Source organism: Macaca fascicularis, chromosome 3 (assembly GCF_037993035.2).
Source record: "Macaca fascicularis isolate 582-1 chromosome 3, T2T-MFA8v1.1".
Lineage (NCBI taxonomy): Eukaryota > Metazoa > Chordata > Mammalia > Primates > Cercopithecidae > Macaca > Macaca fascicularis.
In genome coordinates, this window is record NC_088377.1 from 71,400,158 (window position 1) to 71,419,721 (window position 19,564).

A 19,564-nucleotide genomic window follows, 5' to 3' on the forward strand; every position below is an offset into this window, starting at 1 on the left:
GAAGAGCCCTCTCCAGCGCCCTCCTCGCAGTCTCCCATCGCCTCCTCCTCCAGGGGGAGGCGACCACGGAGACGGCCTCGGGAGGCCCTTTGAGGGAGACTTTTCTCGGCCCGCAATGGTAGTCGGAGGCAGCCCTTTTCCTCAGACCAGGCCGGCTCTGCCTGCACCATGTTCCTTGCTTAGGCAGGCTGACAACCATGCCAGCCTGGCGCCCGAGCCAGCCCCTCGAGTGCGCATGCGCCAGTGGCCGGGCACCTGGCGCGAGTGCTGAGCCCTGGCTTGCGTCACAGTGAAGGTCTTCGTTGCCTGGCGACGAGTCCCTGCGGCTTAGCGGAGAGGGGGGACCTCTGTGATGGGCGTCGGTGTTGGGCTCCCGCCTGCGTTCTCTTGGGTATCCACGGTTATATTCCCACCATCTAGGACAGGGCAGGGCAATCCAGCCTGAGGAAACATCCGGGTAAGGCCCAGGGATCCACCGCGAAATCCCTAACCATCCAAAAGGATCCGCGCCATGCGTCAAGCTTGCCTGGACCCAGTGGGGGTCAGTCTCCTTAAATGTTGCCCCCTCCCCCCGCCCCGTGATTTCTGACTACAGCAGGCCTGTGTTCTCGGGGTGCTCTCTCCCGGGAGGGGCTTCCTGGCGGAGCAGAACCGCGCAGCCTGAGAAGGTGCCCGGAGGTGTATTTGTGCGGGATTGTTTCGAGTGTTGGCTGCCCGTGTGTGTAGGCGGCACTGTGTGTGTGTGTGTGTGTGTGTGTGTGTGTGTGTGTGTGTGTGTGTGTCTGTTTGTGTTTGTGCGGGCAGGCGCGCGCGTGCTTGTGTGTGGCTCTGCGCGCGCGTCTGTGTGTTTGGGCGTGTGTCTCTGTGGGCCTGTGTGCTGTGTGCCTGTACGTGGCGCCTGCTGATAGGAAGATGGCTCAAGCACTGCAGCCCTTATTTGTTTTTTCTTTTCGTGTACCCCTCCTGCCCCCGAGTCCACCGACCTTCTGGTCCGCCACTCTGTGAGGCTCTGCTTGGGTTCCGGAACTCCGTGTCCTTTGTTTTTTTCCGTGGTTCCTGTATCCGGGGTGAACTGTGGGACTGGCTGAGACTCGCAGGAGCCCTAAGCACCTCCCCACCACCCCCGAGAACGGAAACCTCCGAGTGCCTCATTTTCCTGTGGCCAAGTCAGGGCCCGACCCTAGCAGTCCTGTGCGCAGGGCTCCTCGAATCCCCCTGGAATTCGGTTCCTAGCCGAGCAGCCGCTTCACGTCGTGAGGTCAGGAGGCGGGCACTCCTCCATCGTCTTGAGATTTCATTCCGGGGACAGAGAGGTTGGGCAGCAGTTTGTTCAGATGGGGTGAGGATGCAGTCTGGTGAGGTGTGCGTGGGGTCCCCCACCTTCATCTGCTAAACAGGTGCCTCCAGATGAATACGGAAGGTACTTCCGACTCCACCCCCGCGTTCCCTTGGTGGCACTAGCGGTCCGCACCCTGGCCCGGTGCCCATGTGGGAGGACTCCAACGTGCTGGGGGTTCAGTTGGAGCACAATCCCCGGCCATTCTGGCCAGCTTTCGATTTAGGCTGTCATGCCGGGAAACACGTGGGAGTGGGATGCACTGAGGCTGGCTGGGATGTGGCCTGCATAGGGGCCTCCTCTTTTCCTGACTCCCACGCTTCTCGTGGGCCTAGGGTTTCCTGGGTCTGGCTCAAAGACTTCCACAGTCACCGTTTCCCTGTTCACGGAGGACGACCCTCATGGGGACCGTTGTACATGTGTTTCCTTCTAAACGCCGTCACGGTGCAAGGACTCGGCTGCTGTGATCCTTTTGGAAGAGTGAATTCCGGCGACATCTGCCCACAAGGAAACTCTGGTCCTCCCAGTTCTCTCAGAGTGCTGCGTGATTCCCGTAGGATGAGAAGCGGGCAACCGTGTCTGGCTTTTGCCTGGTCATCTAGGTTCATTTCATCTGCACGTCCATTGTCCTCGTGGAGGGGCTGTTGCTGGGTGGAATGGCCTCTCGCCTCGGATCTTTGGGCTGCCAGGAACTTCAGGGGGCACAAGGCTCTTGGAGTGGGCTGACTTCAGTCCAGGTCATGGGTCGTGGTCTCTTTGTAGGGCCCGGGTTTGTCTGCACTCTGCTGGAGGCTCTTGATTCCTCTGGCAAGAGTCCGTGAACTTGACTTGGACTCCAGCACAAACCTTCTCGTTCTCCCAGGCGGGCCTTGCTTTTGTCTTGCTCTCACAGGGGATCCACAGTGCCCCTCAACAGCACTGGTGGACAACCACTTCAATCTTGCAATCGCCGCAGATGGCCTCTGAGACCCTCTCTCCACCTCACGTGCCCCCATGGGATGCCAGTTCCAGGGGTGAGACCCCTTCTCCACTGTGTCCTTCCCTTGGTGGCAGTTCCCTTTTCTCTCCGACTGCCGTGCTGAGAAGCAGGAGTCCATAAACAGCCCAGGATGAAGGGAGGCAGTAAGCTCAAGGGTCCCGCAATCTTCCACTGACACCCTCCTCTGGGGTCTCAGGTATTCATCCATCAGCCGGAGAGCCCTCAACGACTCACCAGACTGCATTCCCAACCCTCTGGGACCCGATTCCTGCACAGAGCCGTTTTCGGGAATGAAGTCGGAAGAGCCCTCTCCAGCGCCCTCCTCGCAGTCTCCCATCGCCTCCTCCTCCAGGGGGAGGCGACCACGGAGACGGCCTCGGGAGGCCCTTTGAGGGAGACTTTTCTCGGCCCGCAATGGTAGTCGGAGGCAGCCCTTTTCCTCAGACCAGGCCGGCTCTGCCTGCACCATGTTCCTTGCTTAGGCAGGCTGACAACCATGCCAGCCTGGCACCCGAGCCAGCCCCTCGAGTGCGCATGCGCCAGTGGCCGGGCACCTGGCGCGAGTGCTGAGCCCTGGCTTGCGTCACAGTGAAGGTCTTCGTTGCCTGGCGACGAGTCCCTGCGGCTTAGCGGAGAGGGGGGACCTCTGTGATGGGCGTCGGTGTTGGGCTCCCGCCTGCGTTCTCTTGGGTATCCACGGTTATATTCCCACCATCTAGGACAGGGCAGGGCAATCCAGCCTGAGGAAACATCCGGGTAAGGCCCAGGGATCCACCGCGAAATCCCTAACCATCCAAAAGGATCCGCGCCATGCGTCAAGCTTGCCTGGACCCAGTGGGGGTCAGTCTCCTTAAATGTTGCCCCCTCCCCCCGCCCCGTGATTTCTGACTACAGCAGGCCTGTGTTCTCGGGGTGCTCTCTCCCGGGAGGGGCTTCCTGGCGGAGCAGAACCGCGCAGCCTGAGAAGGTGCCCGGAGGTGTATTTGTGCGGGATTGTTTCGAGTGTTGGCTGCCCGTGTGTGTAGGCGGCACTGTGTGTGTGTGTGTGTGTGTGTGTGTGTGTGTGTGTGTGTCTGTTTGTGTTTGTGCGGGCAGGCGCGCGCGTGCTTGTGTGTGGCTCTGCGCGCGCGTCTGTGTGTTTGGGCGTGTGTCTCTGTGGGCCTGTGTGCTGTGTGCCTGTACGTGGCGCCTGCCGATAGGAAGATGGCTCAAGCACTGCAGCCCTTATTTGTTTTTTCTTTTCGTATACCCCTCCTGCCCCCGAGTCCACCGACCTTCTGGTCCGCCACTCTGTGAGGCTCTGCTTGGGTTCCGGAACTCCGTGTCCTTTGTTTTTTTCCGTGGTTCCTGTATCCGGGGTGAACTGTGGGACTGGCTGAGACTCGCAGGAGCCCTAAGCACCTCCCCACCACCCCCGAGAACGGAAACCTCCGAGTGCCTCATTTTCCTGTGGCCAAGTCAGGGCCCGACCCTAGCAGTCCTGTGCGCAGGGCTCCTCGAATCCCCCTGGAATTCGGTTCCTAGCCGAGCAGCCGCTTCACGTCGTGAGGTCAGGAGGCGGGCACTCCTCCATCGTCTTGAGATTTCATTCCGGGGACAGAGAGGTTGGGCAGCAGTTTGTTCAGATGGGGTGAGGATGCAGTCTGGTGAGGTGTGCGTGGGGTCCCCCACCTTCATCTGCTAAACAGGTGCCTCCAGATGAATACGGAAGGTACTTCCGACTCCACCCCCGCGTTCCCTTGGTGGCACTAGCGGTCCGCACCCTGGCCCGGTGCCCATGTGGGAGGACTCCAACGTGCTGGGGGTTCAGTTGGAGCACAATCCCCGGCCATTCTGGCCAGCTTTCGATTTAGGCTGTCATGCCGGGAAACACGTGGGAGTGGGATGCACTGAGGCTGGCTGGGATGTGGCCTGCATAGGGGCCTCCTCTTTTCCTGACTCCCACGCTTCTCGTGGGCCTAGGGTTTCCTGGGTCTGGCTCAAAGACTTCCACAGTCACCGTTTCCCTGTTCACGGAGGACGACCCTCATGGGGACCGTTGTACATGTGTTTCCTTCTAAACGCCGTCACGGTGCAAGGACTCGGCTGCTGTGATCCTTTTGGAAGAGTGAATTCCGGCGACATCTGCCCACAAGGAAACTCTGGTCCTCCCAGTTCTCTCAGAGTGCTGCGTGATTCCCGTAGGATGAGAAGCGGGCAACCGTGTCTGGCTTTTGCCTGGTCATCTAGGTTCATTTCATCTGCACGTCCATTGTCCTCGTGGAGGGGCTGTTGCTGGGTGGAATGGCCTCTCGCCTCGGATCTTTGGGCTGCCAGGAACTTCAGGGGGCACAAGGCTCTTGGAGTGGGCTGACTTCAGTCCAGGTCATGGGTCGTGGTCTCTTTGTAGGGCCCGGGTTTGTCTGCACTCTGCTGGAGGCTCTTGATTCCTCTGGCAAGAGTCCGTGAACTTGACTTGGACTCCAGCACAAACCTTCTCGTTCTCCCAGGCGGGCCTTGCTTTTGTCTTGCTCTCACAGGGGATCCACAGTGCCCCTCAACAGCACTGGTGGACAACCACTTCAATCTTGCAATCGCCGCAGATGGCCTCTGAGACCCTCTCTCCACCTCACGTGCCCCCATGGGATGCCAGTTCCAGGGGTGAGACCCCTTCTCCACTGTGTCCTTCCCTTGGTGGCAGTTCCCTTTTCTCTCCGACTGCCGTGCTGAGAAGCAGGAGTCCATAAACAGCCCAGGATGAAGGGAGGCAGTAAGCTCAAGGGTCCCGCAATCTTCCACTGACACCCTCCTCTGGGGTCTCAGGTATTCATCCATCAGCCGGAGAGCCCTCAACGACTCACCAGACTGCATTCCCAACCCTCTGGGACCCGATTCCTGCACAGAGCCGTTTTCGGGAATGAAGTCGGAAGAGCCCTCTCCAGCGCCCTCCTCGCAGTCTCCCATCGCCTCCTCCTCCAGGGGGAGGCGACCACGGAGACGGCCTCGGGAGGCCCTTTGAGGGAGACTTTTCTCGGCCCGCAATGGTAGTCGGAGGCAGCCCTTTTCCTCAGACCAGGCCGGCTCTGCCTGCACCATGTTCCTTGCTTAGGCAGGCTGACAACCATGCCAGCCTGGCGCCCGAGCCAGCCCCTCGAGTGCGCATGCGCCAGTGGCCGGGCACCTGGTGCGAGTGCTGAGCCCTGGCTTGCGTCACAGTGAAGGTCTTCGTTGCCTGGCGACGAGTCCCTGCGGCTTAGCGGAGAGGGGGGACCTCTGTGATGGGCGTCGGTGTTGGGCTCCCGCCTGCGTTCTCTTGGGTATCCACGGTATATTCCCACCATCTAGGACAGGGCAGGGCAATCCAGCCTGAGGAAACATCCGGGTAAGGCCCAGGGATCCACCGCGAAATCCCTAACCATCCAAAAGGATCCGCGCCATGCGTCAAGCTTGCCTGGACCCAGTGGGGGTCAGTCTCCTTAAATGTTGCCCCCTCCCCCCGCCCCGTGATTTCTGACTACAGCAGGCCTGTGTTCTCGGGGTGCTCTCTCCCGGGAGGGGCTTCCTGGCGGAGCAGAACCGCGCAGCCTGAGAAGGTGCCCGGAGGTGTATTTGTGCGGGATTGTTTCGAGTGTTGGCTGCCCGTGTGTGTAGGCGGCACTGTGTGTGTGTGTGTGTGTGTGTGTGTGTGTGTGTGTGTGTCTGTTTGTGTTTGTGCGGGCAGGCGCGCGCGTGCTTGTGTGTGGCTCTGCGCGCGCGTGTGTGTGTTTGGGCGTGTGTCTCTGTGGGCCTGTGTGCTGTGTGCCTGTACGTGGCGCCTGCCGATAGGAAGATGGCTCAAGCACTGCAGCCCTTATTTGTTTTTTCTTTTCCTGTACCCCTCCTGCCCCCGAGTCCACCGACCTTCTGGTCCGCCACTCTGTGAGGCTCTGCTTGGGTTCCGGAACTCCGTGTCCTTTGTTTTTTTCCGTGGTTCCTGTATCCGGGGTGAACTGTGGGACTGGCTGAGACTCGCAGGAGCCCTAAGCACCTCCCCCGCCGCAAAGCGGCAACTCTGCTAGCAAGGAAGAGGAGCACACCGCCCCCGAGAACGGAAACCTCCGAGTGCCTCATTTTCCTGTGGCCAAGCCAGGGCCCGACCCTAGCAGTCCTGTGCGCAGGGCTCCTCGAATCCCCCTGGAATTCGGTTCCTAGCCGAGCAGCCGCTTCACGTCGTGAGGTCAGGAGGCGGGCACTCCTCCATCGTCTTGAGATTTCATTCCGGGGACGGAGAGGTTGGGCAGCAGTTTGTTCAGATGGGGTGAGGATGCAGTCTGGTGAGGTGTGCGTGGGGTCCCCCACCTTCATCTGCTAAACAGGTGCCTCCAGATGAATACGGAAGGTACTTCCGACTCCACCCCCTCGTTCCCTTGGTGGCACTAGCGGTCCGCACCCTGGCCCGGTGCCCATGTGGGAGGACTCCAACGTGCTGGGGGTTCAGTTGGAGCACAATCCCCGGCCATTCTGGCCAGCTTTCGATTTAGGCTGTCATGCCGGGAAACACGTGGGAGTGGGATGCACTGAGGCTGGCTGGGATGTGGCCTGCATAGGGGCCTCCTCTTTTCCTGACTCCCACGCTTCTCGTGGGCCTAGGGTTTCCTGGGTCTGGCTCAAAGACTTCCACAGTCACCGTTTCCCTGTTCACGGAGGACGACCCTCATGGGGACCGTTGTACACGTGTTTCCTTCTAAACGCCGTCACGGTGCAAGGACTCGGCTGCTGTGATCCTTTTGGAAGAGTGAATTCCGGCGACATCTGCCCACAAGGAAACTCTGGTCCTCCCAGTTCTCTCAGAGTGCTGCGTGATTCCCGTAGGATGAGAAGCGGGCAACCGTGTCTGGCTTTTGCCTGGTCATCTAGGTTCATTTCATCTGCACGTCCATTGTCCTCGTGGAGGGGCTGTTGCTGGGTGGAACGGCCTCTCGCCTCGGATCTTTGGGCTGCCAGGAACTTCAGGGGGCACAAGGCTCTTGGAGTGGGCTGACTTCAGTCCAGGTCGTGGGTCGTGGTCTCTTTGTAGGGCCCGGGTTTGTCTGCACTCTGCTGGAGGCTCTTGATTCCTCTGGCAAGAGTCCGTGAACTTGACTTGGACTCCAGCACAAACCTTCTCGTTCTCCCAGGCGGGCCTTGCTTTTGTCTTGCTCTCACAGGGGATCCACAGTGCCCCTCAACAGCACTGGTGGACAACCACTTCAATCTTGCAATCGCCGCAGATGGCCTCTGAGACCCTCTCTCCACCTCACGTGCCCCCATGGGATGCCAGTTCCAGGGGTGAGACCCCTTCTCCACTGTGTCCTTCCCTTGGTGGCAGTTCCCTTTTCTCTCCGACTGCCGTGCTGAGAAGCAGGAGTCCATAAACAGCCCAGGATGAAGGGAGGCAGTAAGCTCAAGGGTCCCACAATCTTCCGCTGACACCCTCCTCTGGGGTCTCAGGTATTCATCCATCAGCCGGAGAGCCCTCAACGACTCACCAGACTGCATTCCCAACCCTCTGGGACCCGATTCCTGCACAGAGCCGTTTTCGGGAATGAAGTCGGAAGAGCCCTCTCCAGCGCCCTCCTCGCAGTCTCCCATCGCCTCCTCCTCCAGGGGGAGGCGACCACGGAGACGGCCTCGGGAGGCCCTTTGGGGGAGACTTTTCTCGGCCCGCAATGGTAGTCGGAGGCAGCCCTTTTCCTCAGACCAGGCCGGCTCTGCCTGCACCATGTTCCTTGCTTAGGCAGGCTGACAACCATGCCAGCCTGGCGCCCGAGCCAGCCCCTCGAGTGCGCATGCGCCAGTGGCCGGGCACCTGGCGCGAGTGCTGAGCCCTGGCTTGCGTCACAGTGAAGGTCTTCGTTGCCTGGCGACGAGTCCCTGCGGCTTAGCGGAGAGGGGGGACCTCTGTGATGGGCGTCGGTGTTGGGCTCCCGCCTGCGTTCTCTTGGGTATCCACGGTATATTCCCACCATCTAGGACAGGGCAGGGCAATCCAGCCTGAGGAAACATCCGGGTAAGGCCCAGGGATCCACCGCGAAATCCCTAACCATCCAAAAGGATCCGCGCCATGCGTCAAGCTTGCCTGGACCCAGTGGGGGTCAGTCTCCTTAAATGTTGCCCCCTCCCCCCGCCCCGTGATTTCTGACTACAGCAGGCCTGTGTTCTCGGGGTGCTCTCTCCCGGGAGGGGCTTCCTGGCGGAGCAGAACCGCGCAGCCTGAGAAGGTGCCCGGAGGTGTATTTGTGCGGGATTGTTTCGAGTGTTGGCTGCCCGTGTGTGTAGGCGGCACTGTGTGTGTGTGTGTGTGTGTGTGTGTGTGTGTGTGTGTGTGTCTGTTTGTGTTTGTGCGGGCAGGCGCGCGCGTGCTTGTGTGTGGCTCTGCGCGCGCGTGTGTGTGTTTGGGCGTGTGTCTCTGTGGGCCTGTGTGCTGTGTGCCTGTACGTGGCGCCTGCCGATAGGAAGATGGCTCAAGCACTGCAGCCCTTATTTGTTTTTTCTTTTCGTGTACCCCTCCTGCCCCCGAGTCCACCGACCTTCTGGTCCGCCACTCTGTGAGGCTCTGCTTGGGTTCCGGAACTCCGTGTCCTTTGTTTTTTTCCGTGGTTCCTGTATCCGGGGTGAACTGTGGGACTGGCTGAGACTCGCAGGAGCCCTAAGCACCTCCCCCGCCGCAAAGCGGCAACTCTGCTAGCAAGGAAGAGGAGCACACCACCCCCGAGAACGGAAACCTCCGAGTGCCTCATTTTCCTGTGGCCAAGCCAGGGCCCGACCCTAGCAGTCCTGTGCGCAGGGCTCCTCGAATCCCCCTGGAATTCGGTTCCTAGCCGAGCAGCCGCTTCACGTCGTGAGGTCAGGAGGCGGGCACTCCTCCATCGTCTTGAGATTTCATTCCGGGGACGGAGAGGTTGGGCAGCAGTTTGTTCAGATGGGGTGAGGATGCAGTCTGGTGAGGTGTGCGTGGGGTCCCCCACCTTCATCTGCTAAACAGGTGCCTCCAGATGAATACGGAAGGTACTTCCGACTCCACCCCCGCGTTCCCTTGGTGGCACTAGCGGTCCGCACCCTGGCCCGGTGCCCATGTGGGAGGACTCCAACGTGCTGGGGGTTCAGTTGGAGCACAATCCCCGGCCATTCTGGCCAGCTTTCGATTTAGGCTGTCATGCCGGGAAACACGTGGGAGTGGGATGCACTGAGGCTGGCTGGGATGTGGCCTGCATAGGGGCCTCCTCTTTTCCTGACTCCCACGCTTCTCGTGGGCCTAGGGTTTCCTGGGTCTGGCTCAAAGACTTCCACAGTCACCGTTTCCCTGTTCACGGAGGACGACCCTCATGGGGACCGTTGTACACGTGTTTCCTTCTAAACGCCGTCACGGTGCAAGGACTCGGCTGCTGTGATCCTTTTGGAAGAGTGAATTCCGGCGACATCTGCCCACAAGGAAACTCTGGTCCTCCCAGTTCTCTCAGAGTGCTGCGTGATTCCCGTAGGATGAGAAGCGGGCAACCGTGTCTGGCTTTTGCCTGGTCATCTAGGTTCATTTCATCTGCACGTCCATTGTCCTCGTGGAGGGGCTGTTGCTGGGTGGAACGGCCTCTCGCCTCGGATCTTTGGGCTGCCAGGAACTTCAGGGGGCACAAGGCTCTTGGAGTGGGCTGACTTCAGTCCAGGTCGTGGGTCGTGGTCTCTTTGTAGGGCCCGGGTTTGTCTGCACTCTGCTGGAGGCTCTTGATTCCTCTGGCAAGAGTCCGTGAACTTGACTTGGACTCCAGCACAAACCTTCTCGTTCTCCCAGGCGGGCCTTGCTTTTGTCTTGCTCTCACAGGGGATCCACAGTGCCCCTCAACAGCACTGGTGGACAACCACTTCAATCTTGCAATCGCCGCAGATGGCCTCTGAGACCCTCTCTCCACCTCACGTGCCCCCATGGGATGCCAGTTCCAGGGGTGAGACCCCTTCTCCACTGTGTCCTTCCCTTGGTGGCAGTTCCCTTTTCTCTCCGACTGCCGTGCTGAGAAGCAGGAGTCCATAAACAGCCCAGGATGAAGGGAGGCAGTAAGCTCAAGGGTCCCGCAATCTTCTGCTGACACCCTCCTCTGGGGTCTCAGGTATTCATCCATCAGCCGGAGAGCCCTCAACGACTCACCAGACTGCATTCCCAACCCTCTGGGACCCGATTCCTGCACAGAGCCGTTTTCGGGAATGAAGTCGGAAGAGCCCTCTCCAGCGCCCTCCTCGTAGTCTCCCATCGCCTCCTCCTCCAGGGGGAGGCGACCACGGAGACGGCCTCGGGAGGCCCTTTGAGGGAGACTTTTCTCGGCCCGCAATGGTAGTCGGAGGCAGCCCTTTTCCTCAGACCAGGCCGGCTCTGCCTGCACCATGTTCCTTGCTTAGGCAGGCTGACAACCATGCCAGCCTGGCGCCCGAGCCAGCCCCTCGAGTGCGCATGCGCCAGTGGCCGGGCACCTGGCGCGAGTGCTGAGCCCTGGCTTGCGTCACAGTGAAGGTCTTCGTTGCCTGGCGACGAGTCCCTGCGGCTTAGCGGAGAGGGGGGACCTCTGTGATGGGCGTCGGTGTTGGGCTCCCGCCTGCGTTCTCTTGGGTATCCACGGTATATTCCCACCATCTAGGACAGGGCAGGGCAATCCAGCCTGAGGAAACATCCGGGTAAGGCCCAGGGATCCACCGCGAAATCCCTAACCATCCAAAAGGATCCGCGCCATGCGTCAAGCTTGCCTGGACCCAGTGGGGGTCAGTCTCCTTAAATGTTGCCCCCTCCCCCCGCCCCGTGATTTCTGACTACAGCAGGCCTGTGTTCTCGGGGTGCTCTCTCCCGGGAGGGGCTTCCTGGCGGAGCAGAACCGCGCAGCCTGAGAAGGTGCCCGGAGGTGTATTTGTGCGGGATTGTTTCGAGTGTTGGCTGCCCGTGTGTGTAGGCGGCACTGTGTGTGTGTGTGTGTGTGTGTGTGTGTGTGTGTGTCTGTTTGTGTTTGTGCGGGCAGGCGCGCGCGTGCTTGTGTGTGGCTCTGCGCGCGCGTGTGTGTGTTTGGGCGTGTGTCTCTGTGGGCCTGTGTGCTGTGTGCCTGTACGTGGCGCCTGCCGATAGGAAGATGGCTCAAGCACTGCAGCCCTTATTTGTTTTTTCTTTTCGTGTACCCCTCCTGCCCCCGAGTCCACCGACCTTCTGGTCCGCCACTCTGTGAGGCTCTGCTTGGGTTCCGGAACTCCGTGTCCTTTGTTTTTTTCCGTGGTTCCTGTATCCGGGGTGAACTGTGGGACTGGCTGAGACTCGCAGGAGCCCTAAGCACCTCCCCCGCCGCAAAGCGGCAACTCTGCTAGCAAGGAAGAGGAGCACACCACCCCCGAGAACGGAAACCTCCGAGTGCCTCATTTTCCTGTGGCCAAGCCAGGGCCCGACCCTAGCAGTCCTGTGCGCAGGGCTCCTCGAATCCCCCTGGAATTCGGTTCCTAGCCGAGCAGCCGCTTCACGTCGTGAGGTCAGGAGGCGGGCACTCCTCCATCGTCTTGAGATTTCATTCCGGGGACGGAGAGGTTGGGCAGCAGTTTGTTCAGATGGGGTGAGGATGCAGTCTGGTGAGGTGTGCGTGGGGTCCCCCACCTTCATCTGCTAAACAGGTGCCTCCAGATGAATACGGAAGGTACTTCCGACTCCACCCCCGCGTTCCCTTGGTGGCACTAGCGGTCCGCACCCTGGCCCGGTGCCCATGTGGGAGGACTCCAACGTGCTGGGGTTTCAGTTGGAGCACAATCCCCGGCCATTCTGGCCAGCTTTCGATTTAGGCTGTCATGCCGGGAAACACGTGGGAGTGGGATGCACTGAGGCTGGCTGGGATGTGGCCTGCATAGGGGCCTCCTCTTTTCCTGACTCCCACGCTTCTCGTGGGCCTAGGGTTTCCTGGGTCTGGCTCAAAGACTTCCACAGTCACCGTTTCCCTGTTCACGGAGGACGACCCTCATGGGGACCGTTGTACACGTGTTTCCTTCTAAACGCCGTCACGGTGCAAGGACTCGGCTGCTGTGATCCTTTTGGAAGAGTGAATTCCGGCGACATCTGCCCACAAGGAAACTCTGGTCCTCCCAGTTGTCTCAGAGTGCTGCGTGATTCCCGTAGGATGAGACGCGGGCAACCGTGTCTGGCTTTTGCCTGGTCATCTAGGTTCATTTCATCTGCACGTCCATTGTCCTCGTGGAGGGGCTGTTGCTGGGTGGAACGGCCTCTCGCCTCGGATCTTTGGGCTGCCAGGAACTTCAGGGGGCACAAGGCTCTTGGAGTGGGCTGACTTCAGTCCAGGTCGTGGGTCGTGGTCTCTTTGTAGGGCCCGGGTTTGTCTGCACTCTGCTGGAGGCTCTTGATTCCTCTGGCAAGAGTCCGTGAACTTGACTTGGACTCCAGCACAAACCTTCTCGTTCTCCCAGGCGGGCCTTGCTTTTGTCTTGCTCTCACAGGGGATCCACAGTGCCCCTCAACAGCACTGGTGGACAACCACTTCAATCTTGCAATCGCCGCAGATGGCCTCTGAGACCCTCTCTCCACCTCACGTGCCCCCATGGGATGCCAGTTCCAGGGGTGAGACCCCTTCTCCACTGTGTCCTTCCCTTGGTGGCAGTTCCCTTTTCTCTCCGACTGCCGTGCTGAGAAGCAGGAGTCCATAAACAGCCCAGGATGAAGGGAGGCAGTAAGCTCAAGGGTCCCGCAATCTTCCGCTGACACCCTCCTCTGGGGTCTCAGGTATTCATCCATCAGCCGGAGAGCCCTCAACGACTCACCAGACTGCATTCCCAACCCTCTGGGACCCGATTCCTGCACAGAGCCGTTTTCGGGAATGAAGTCGGAAGAGCCCTCTCCAGCGCCCTCCTCGCAGTCTCCCATCGCCTCCTCCTCCAGGGGGAGGCGACCACGGAGACGGCCTCGGGAGGCCCTTTGGGGGAGACTTTTCTCGGCCCGCAATGGTAGTCGGAGGCAGCCCTTTTCCTCAGACCAGGCCGGCTCTGCCTGCACCATGTTCCTTGCTTAGGCAGGCTGACAACCATGCCAGCCTGGCGCCCGAGCCAGCCCCTCGAGTGCGCATGCGCCAGTGGCCGGGCACCTGGCGCGAGTGCTGAGCCCTGGCTTGCGTCACAGTGAAGGTCTTCGTTGCCTGGCGACGAGTCCCTGCGGCTTAGCGGAGAGGGGGGACCTCTGTGATGGGCGTCGGTGTTGGGCTCCCGCCTGCGTTCTCTTGGGTATCCACGGTTATATTCCCACCATCTAGGACAGGGCAGGGCAATCCAGCCTGAGGAAACATCCGGGTAAGGCCCAGGGATCCACCGCGAAATCCCTAACCATCCAAAAGGATCCGCGCCATGCGTCAAGCTTGCCTGGACCCAGTGGGGGTCAGTCTCCTTAAATGTTGCCCCCTCCCCCCGCCCCGTGATTTCTGACTACAGCAGGCCTGTGTTCTCGGGGTGCTCTCTCCCGGGAGGGGCTTCCTGGCGGAGCAGAACCGCGCAGCCTGAGAAGGTGCCCGGAGGTGTATTTGTGCGGGATTGTTTCGAGTGTTGGCTGCCCGTGTGTGTAGGCGGCACTGTGTGTGTGTGTGTGTGTGTGTGTGTGTGTGTGTGTGTGTGTGTCTGTTTGTGTTTGTGCGGGCAGGCGCGCGCGTGCTTGTGTGTGGCTCTGCGCGCGCGTGTGTGTGTTTGGGCGTGTGTCTCTGTGGGCCTGTGTGCTGTGTGCCTGTACGTGGCGCCTGCCGATAGGAAGATGGCTCAAGCACTGCAGCCCTTATTTGTTTTTTCTTTTCGTGTACCCCTCCTGCCCCCGAGTCCACCGACCTTCTGGTCCGCCACTCTGTGAGGCTCTGCTTGGGTTCCGGAACTCCGTGTCCTTTGTTTTTTTCCGTGGTTCCTGTATCCGGGGTGAACTGTGGGACTGGCTGAGACTCGCAGGAGCCCTAAGCACCTCCCCACCACCCCCGAGAACGGAAACCTCCGAGTGCCTCATTTTCCTGTGGCCAAGCCAGGGCCCGACCCTAGCAGTCCTGTGCGCAGGGCTCCTCGAATCCCCCTGGAATTCGGTTCCTAGCCGAGCAGCCGCTTCACGTCGTGAGGTCAGGAGGCGGGCACTCCTCCATCGTCTTGAGATTTCATTCCGGGGACAGAGAGGTTGGGCAGCAGTTTGTTCAGATGGGGTGAGGATGCAGTCTGGTGAGGTGTGCGTGGGGTCCCCCACCTTCATCTGCTAAACAGGTGCCTCCAGATGAATACGGAAGGTACTTCCGACTCCACCCCCGCGTTCCCTTGGTGGCACTAGCGGTCCGCACCCTGGCCCGGTGCCCATGTGGGAGGACTCCAACGTGCTGGGGGTTCAGTTGGAGCACAATCCCCGGCCATTCTGGCCAGCTTTCGATTTAGGCTGTCATGCCGGGAAACACGTGGGAGTGGGATGCACTGAGGCTGGCTGGGATGTGGCCTGCATAGGGGCCTCCTCTTTTCCTGACTCCCACGCTTCTCGTGGGCCTAGGGTTTCCTGGGTCTGGCTCAAAGACTTCCACAGTCACCGTTTCCCTGTTCACGGAGGACGACCCTCATGGGGACCGTTGTACACGTGTTTCCTTCTAAACGCCGTCACGGTGCAAGGACTCGGCTGCTGTGATCCTTTTGGAAGAGTGAATTCCGGCGACATCTGCCCACAAGGAAACTCTGGTCCTCCCAGTTCTCTCAGAGTGCTGCGTGATTCCCGTAGGATGAGAAGCGGGCAACCGTGTCTGGCTTTTGCCTGGTCATCTAGGTTCATTTCATCTGCACGTCCATTGTCCTCGTGGAGGGGCTGTTGCTGGGTGGAATGGCCTCTCGCCTCGGATCTTTGGGCTGCCAGGAACTTCAGGGGGCACAAGGCTCTTGGAGTGGGCTGACTTCAGTCCAGGTCGTGGGTCGTGGTCTCTTTGTAGGGCCCGGGTTTGTCTGCACTCTGCTGGAGGCTCTTGATTCCTCTGGCAAGAGTCCGTGAACTTGACTTGGACTCCAGCACAAACCTTCTCGTTCTCCCAGGCGGGCCTTGCTTTTGTCTTGCTCTCACAGGGGATCCACAGTGCCCCTCAACAGCACTGGTGGACAACCACTTCAATCTTGCAATCGCCGCAGATGGCCTCTGAGACCCTCTCTCCACCTCACGTGCCCCCATGGGATGCCAGTTCCAGGGGTGAGACCCCTTCTCCACTGTGTCCTTCCCTTGGTGGCAGTTCCCTTTTCTCTCCGACTGCCGTGCTGAGAAGCAGGAGTCCATAAACAGCCCAGGATGAAGGGAGGCAGTAAGCTCAAGGGTCCCGCAATCTTCCACTGACACCCTCCTCTGGGGTCTCAGGTATTCATCCATCAGCCGGAGAGCCCTCAACGACTCACCAGACTGCATTCCCAACCCTCTGGGACCCGATTCCTGCACAGAGCCGTTTTCGGGAATGAAGTCGGAAGAGCCCTCTCCAGCGCCCTCCTCGCAGTCTCCCATCGCCTCCTCCTCCAGGGGGAGGCGACCACGGAGACGGCCTCGGGAGGCCCTTTGAGGGAGACTTTTCTCGGCCCGCAATGGTAGTCGGAGGCAGCCCTTTTCCTCAGACCAGGCCGGCTCTGCCTGCACCATGTTCCTTGCTTAGGCAGGCTGACAACCATGCCAGCCTGGCGCCCGAGCCAGCCCCTCGAGTGCGCATGCGCCAGTGGCCGGGCACCTGGTGCGAGTGCTGAGCCCTGGCTTGCGTCACAGTGAAGGTCTTCGTTGCCTGGCGACGAGTCCCTGCGGCTTAGCGGAGAGGGGGGACCTCTGTGATGGGCATCGGTGTTGGGCTCCCGCCTGCGTTCTCTTGGGTATCCACGGTATATTCCCACCATCTAGGACAGGGCAGGGCAATCCAGCCTGAGGAAACATCCGGGTAAGGCCCAGGGATCCACCGCGAAATCCCTAACCATCCAAAAGGATCCGCGCCATGCGTCAAGCTTGCCTGGACCCAGTGGGGGTCAGTCTCCTTAAATGTTGCCCCCTCCCCCCGCCCCGTGATTTCTGACTACAGCAGGCCTGTGTTCTCGGGGTGCTCTCTCCCGGGAGGGGCTTCCTGGCGGAGCAGAACCGCGCAGCCTGAGAAGGTGCCCGGAGGTGTATTTGTGCGGGATTGTTTCGAGTGTTGGCTGCCCGTGTGTGTAGGCGGCACTGTGTGTGTGTGTGTGTGTGTGTGTGTGTGTGTGTGTGTGTCTGTTTGTGTTTGTGCGGGCAGGCGCGCGCGTGCTTGTGTGTGGCTCTGCGCGCGCGTGTGTGTGTTTGGGCGTGTGTCTCTGTGGGCCTGTGTGCTGTGTGCCTGTACGTGGCGCCTGCCGATAGGAAGATGGCTCAAGCACTGCAGCCCTTATTTGTTTTTTCTTTTCGTGTACCCCTCCTGCCCCCGAGTCCACCGACCTTCTGGTCCGCCACTCTGTGAGGCTCTGCTTGGGTTCCGGAACTCCGTGTCCTTTGTTTTTTTCCGTGGTTCCTGTATCCGGGGTGAACTGTGGGACTGGCTGAGACTCGCAGGAGCCCTAAGCACCTCCCCCGCCGCAAAGCGGCAACTCTGCTAGCAAGGAAGAGGAGCACACCGCCCCCGAGAACGGAAACCTCCGAGTGCCTCATTTTCCTGTGGCCAAGCCAGGGCCCGACCCTAGCAGTCCTGTGCGCAGGGCTCCTCGAATCCCCCTGGAATTCGGTTCCTAGCCGAGCAGCCGCTTCACGTCGTGAGGTCAGGAGGCGGGCACTCCTCCATCGTCTTGAGATTTCATTCCGGGGACGGAGAGGTTGGGCAGCAGTTTGTTCAGATGGGGTGAGGATGCAGTCTGGTGAGGTGTGCGTGGGGTCCCCCACCTTCATCTGCTAAACAGGTGCCTCCAGATGAATACGGAAGGTACTTCCGACTCCACCCCCGCGTTCCCTTGGTGGCACTAGCGGTCCGCACCCTGGCCCGGTGCCCATGTGGGAGGACTCCAACGTGCTGGGGGTTCAGTTGGAGCACAATCCCCGGCCATTCTGGCCAGCTTTCGATTTAGGCTGTCATGCCGGGAAACACGTGGGAGTGGGATGCACTGAGGCTGGCTGGGATGTGGCCTGCATAGGGGCCTCCTCTTTTCCTGACTCCCACGCTTCTCGTGGGCCTAGGGTTTCCTGGGTCTGGCTCAAAGACTTCCACAGTCACCGTTTCCCTGTTCACGGAGGACGACCCTCATGGGGACCGTTGTACACGTGTTTCCTTCTAAACGCCGTCACGGTGCAAGGACTCGGCTGCTGTGATCCTTTTGGAAGAGTGAATTCCGGCGACATCTGCCCACAAGGAAACTCTGGTCCTCCCAGTTCTCTCAGAGTGCTGCGTGATTCCCGTAGGATGAGAAGCGGGCAACCGTGTCTGGCTTTTGCCTGGTCATCTAGGTTCATTTCATCTGCACGTCCATTGTCCTCGTGGAGGGGCTGTTGCTGGGTGGAACGGCCTCTCGCCTCGGATCTTTGGGCTGCCAGGAACTTCAGGGGGCACAAGGCTCTTGGAGTGGGCTGACTTCAGTCCAGGTCGTGGGTCGTGGTCTCTTTGTAGGGCCCGGGTTTGTCTGCACTCTGCTGGAGGCTCTTGATTCCTCTGGCAAGAGTCCGTGAACTTGACTTGGACTCCAGCACAAACCTTCTCGTTCTCCCAGGCGGGCCTTGCTTTTGTCTTGCTCTCACAGGGGATCCACAGTGCCCCTCAACAGCACTGGTGGACAACCACTTCAATCTTGCAATCGCCGCAGATGGCCTCTGAGACCCTCTCTCCACCTCACGTGCCCCCATGGGATGCCAGTTCCAGGGGTGAGACCCCTTCTCCACTGTGTCCTTCCCTTGGTGGCAGTTCCCTTTTCTCTCCGACTGCCGTGCTGAGAAGCAGGAGTCCATAAACAGCCCAGGATGAAGGGAGGCAGTAAGCTCAAGGGTCCCGCAATCTTCCGCTGACACCCTCCTCTGGGGTCTCAGGTATTCATCCATCAGCCGGAGAGCCCTCAACGACTCACCAGACTGCATTCCCAACCCTCTGGGACCCGATTCCTGCACAGAGCCGTTTTCGGGAATGAAGTCGGAAGAGCCCTCTCCAGCGCCCTCCTCGCAGTCTCCCATCGCCTCCTCCTCCAGGGGGAGGCGACCACGGAGACGGCCTCGGGAGGCCCTTTGGGGGAGACTTTTCTCGGCCCGCAATGGTAGTCGGAGGCAGCCCTTTTCCTCAGACCAGGCCGGCTCTGCCTGCACCATGTTCCTTGCTTAGGCAGGCTGACAACCATGCCAGCCTGGCGCCCGAGCCAGCCCCTCGAGTGCGCATGCGCCAGTGGCCGGGCACCTGGCGCGAGTGCTGAGCCCTGGCTTGCGTCACAGTGAAGGTCTTCGTTGCCTGGCGACGAGTCCCTGCGGCTTAGCGGAGAGGGGGGACCTCTGTGATGGGCGTCGGTGTTGGGCTCCCGCCTGCGTTCTCTTGGGTATCCACGGTATATTCCCACCATCTAGGACAGGGCAGGGCAATCCAGCCTGAGGAAACATCCGGGTAAGGCCCAGGGATCCACCGCGAAATCCCTAACCATCCAAAAGGATCCGCGCCATGCGTCAAGCTTGCCTGGACCCAGTGGGGGTCAGTCTCCTTAAATGTTGCCCCCTCCCCCCGCCCCGTGATTTCTGACTACAGCAGGCCTGTGTTCTCGGGGTGCTCTCTCCCGGGAGGGGCTTCCTGGCGGAGCAGAACCGCGCAGCCTGAGAAGGTGCCCGGAGGTGTATTTGTGCGGGATTGTTGCGAGTGTTGGCTGCCCGTGTGTGTAGGCGGCACTGTGTGTGTGTGTGTGTGTGTGTGTGTGTGTGTGTGTGTGTGTGTGTGTGTCTGTTTGTGTTTGTGCGGGCAGGCGCGCGCGTGCTTGTGTGTGGCTCTGCGCGCGCGTGTGTGTGTTTGGGCGTGTGTCTCTGTGGGCCTGTGTGCTGTGTGCCTGTACGTGGCGCCTGCCGATAGGAAGATGGCTCATGCACTGCAGCCCTTATTTGTTTTTTCTTTTCGTGTACCCCTCCTGCCCCCGAGTCCACCGACCTTCTGGTCCGCCACTCTGTGAGGCTCTGCTTGGGTTCCGGAACTCCGTGTCCTTTGTTTTTTTCCGTGGTTCCTGTATCCGGGGTGAACTGTGGGACTGGCTGAGACTCGCAGGAGCCCTAAGCACCTCCCCCGCCGCAAAGCGGCAACTCTGCTAGCAAGGAAGAG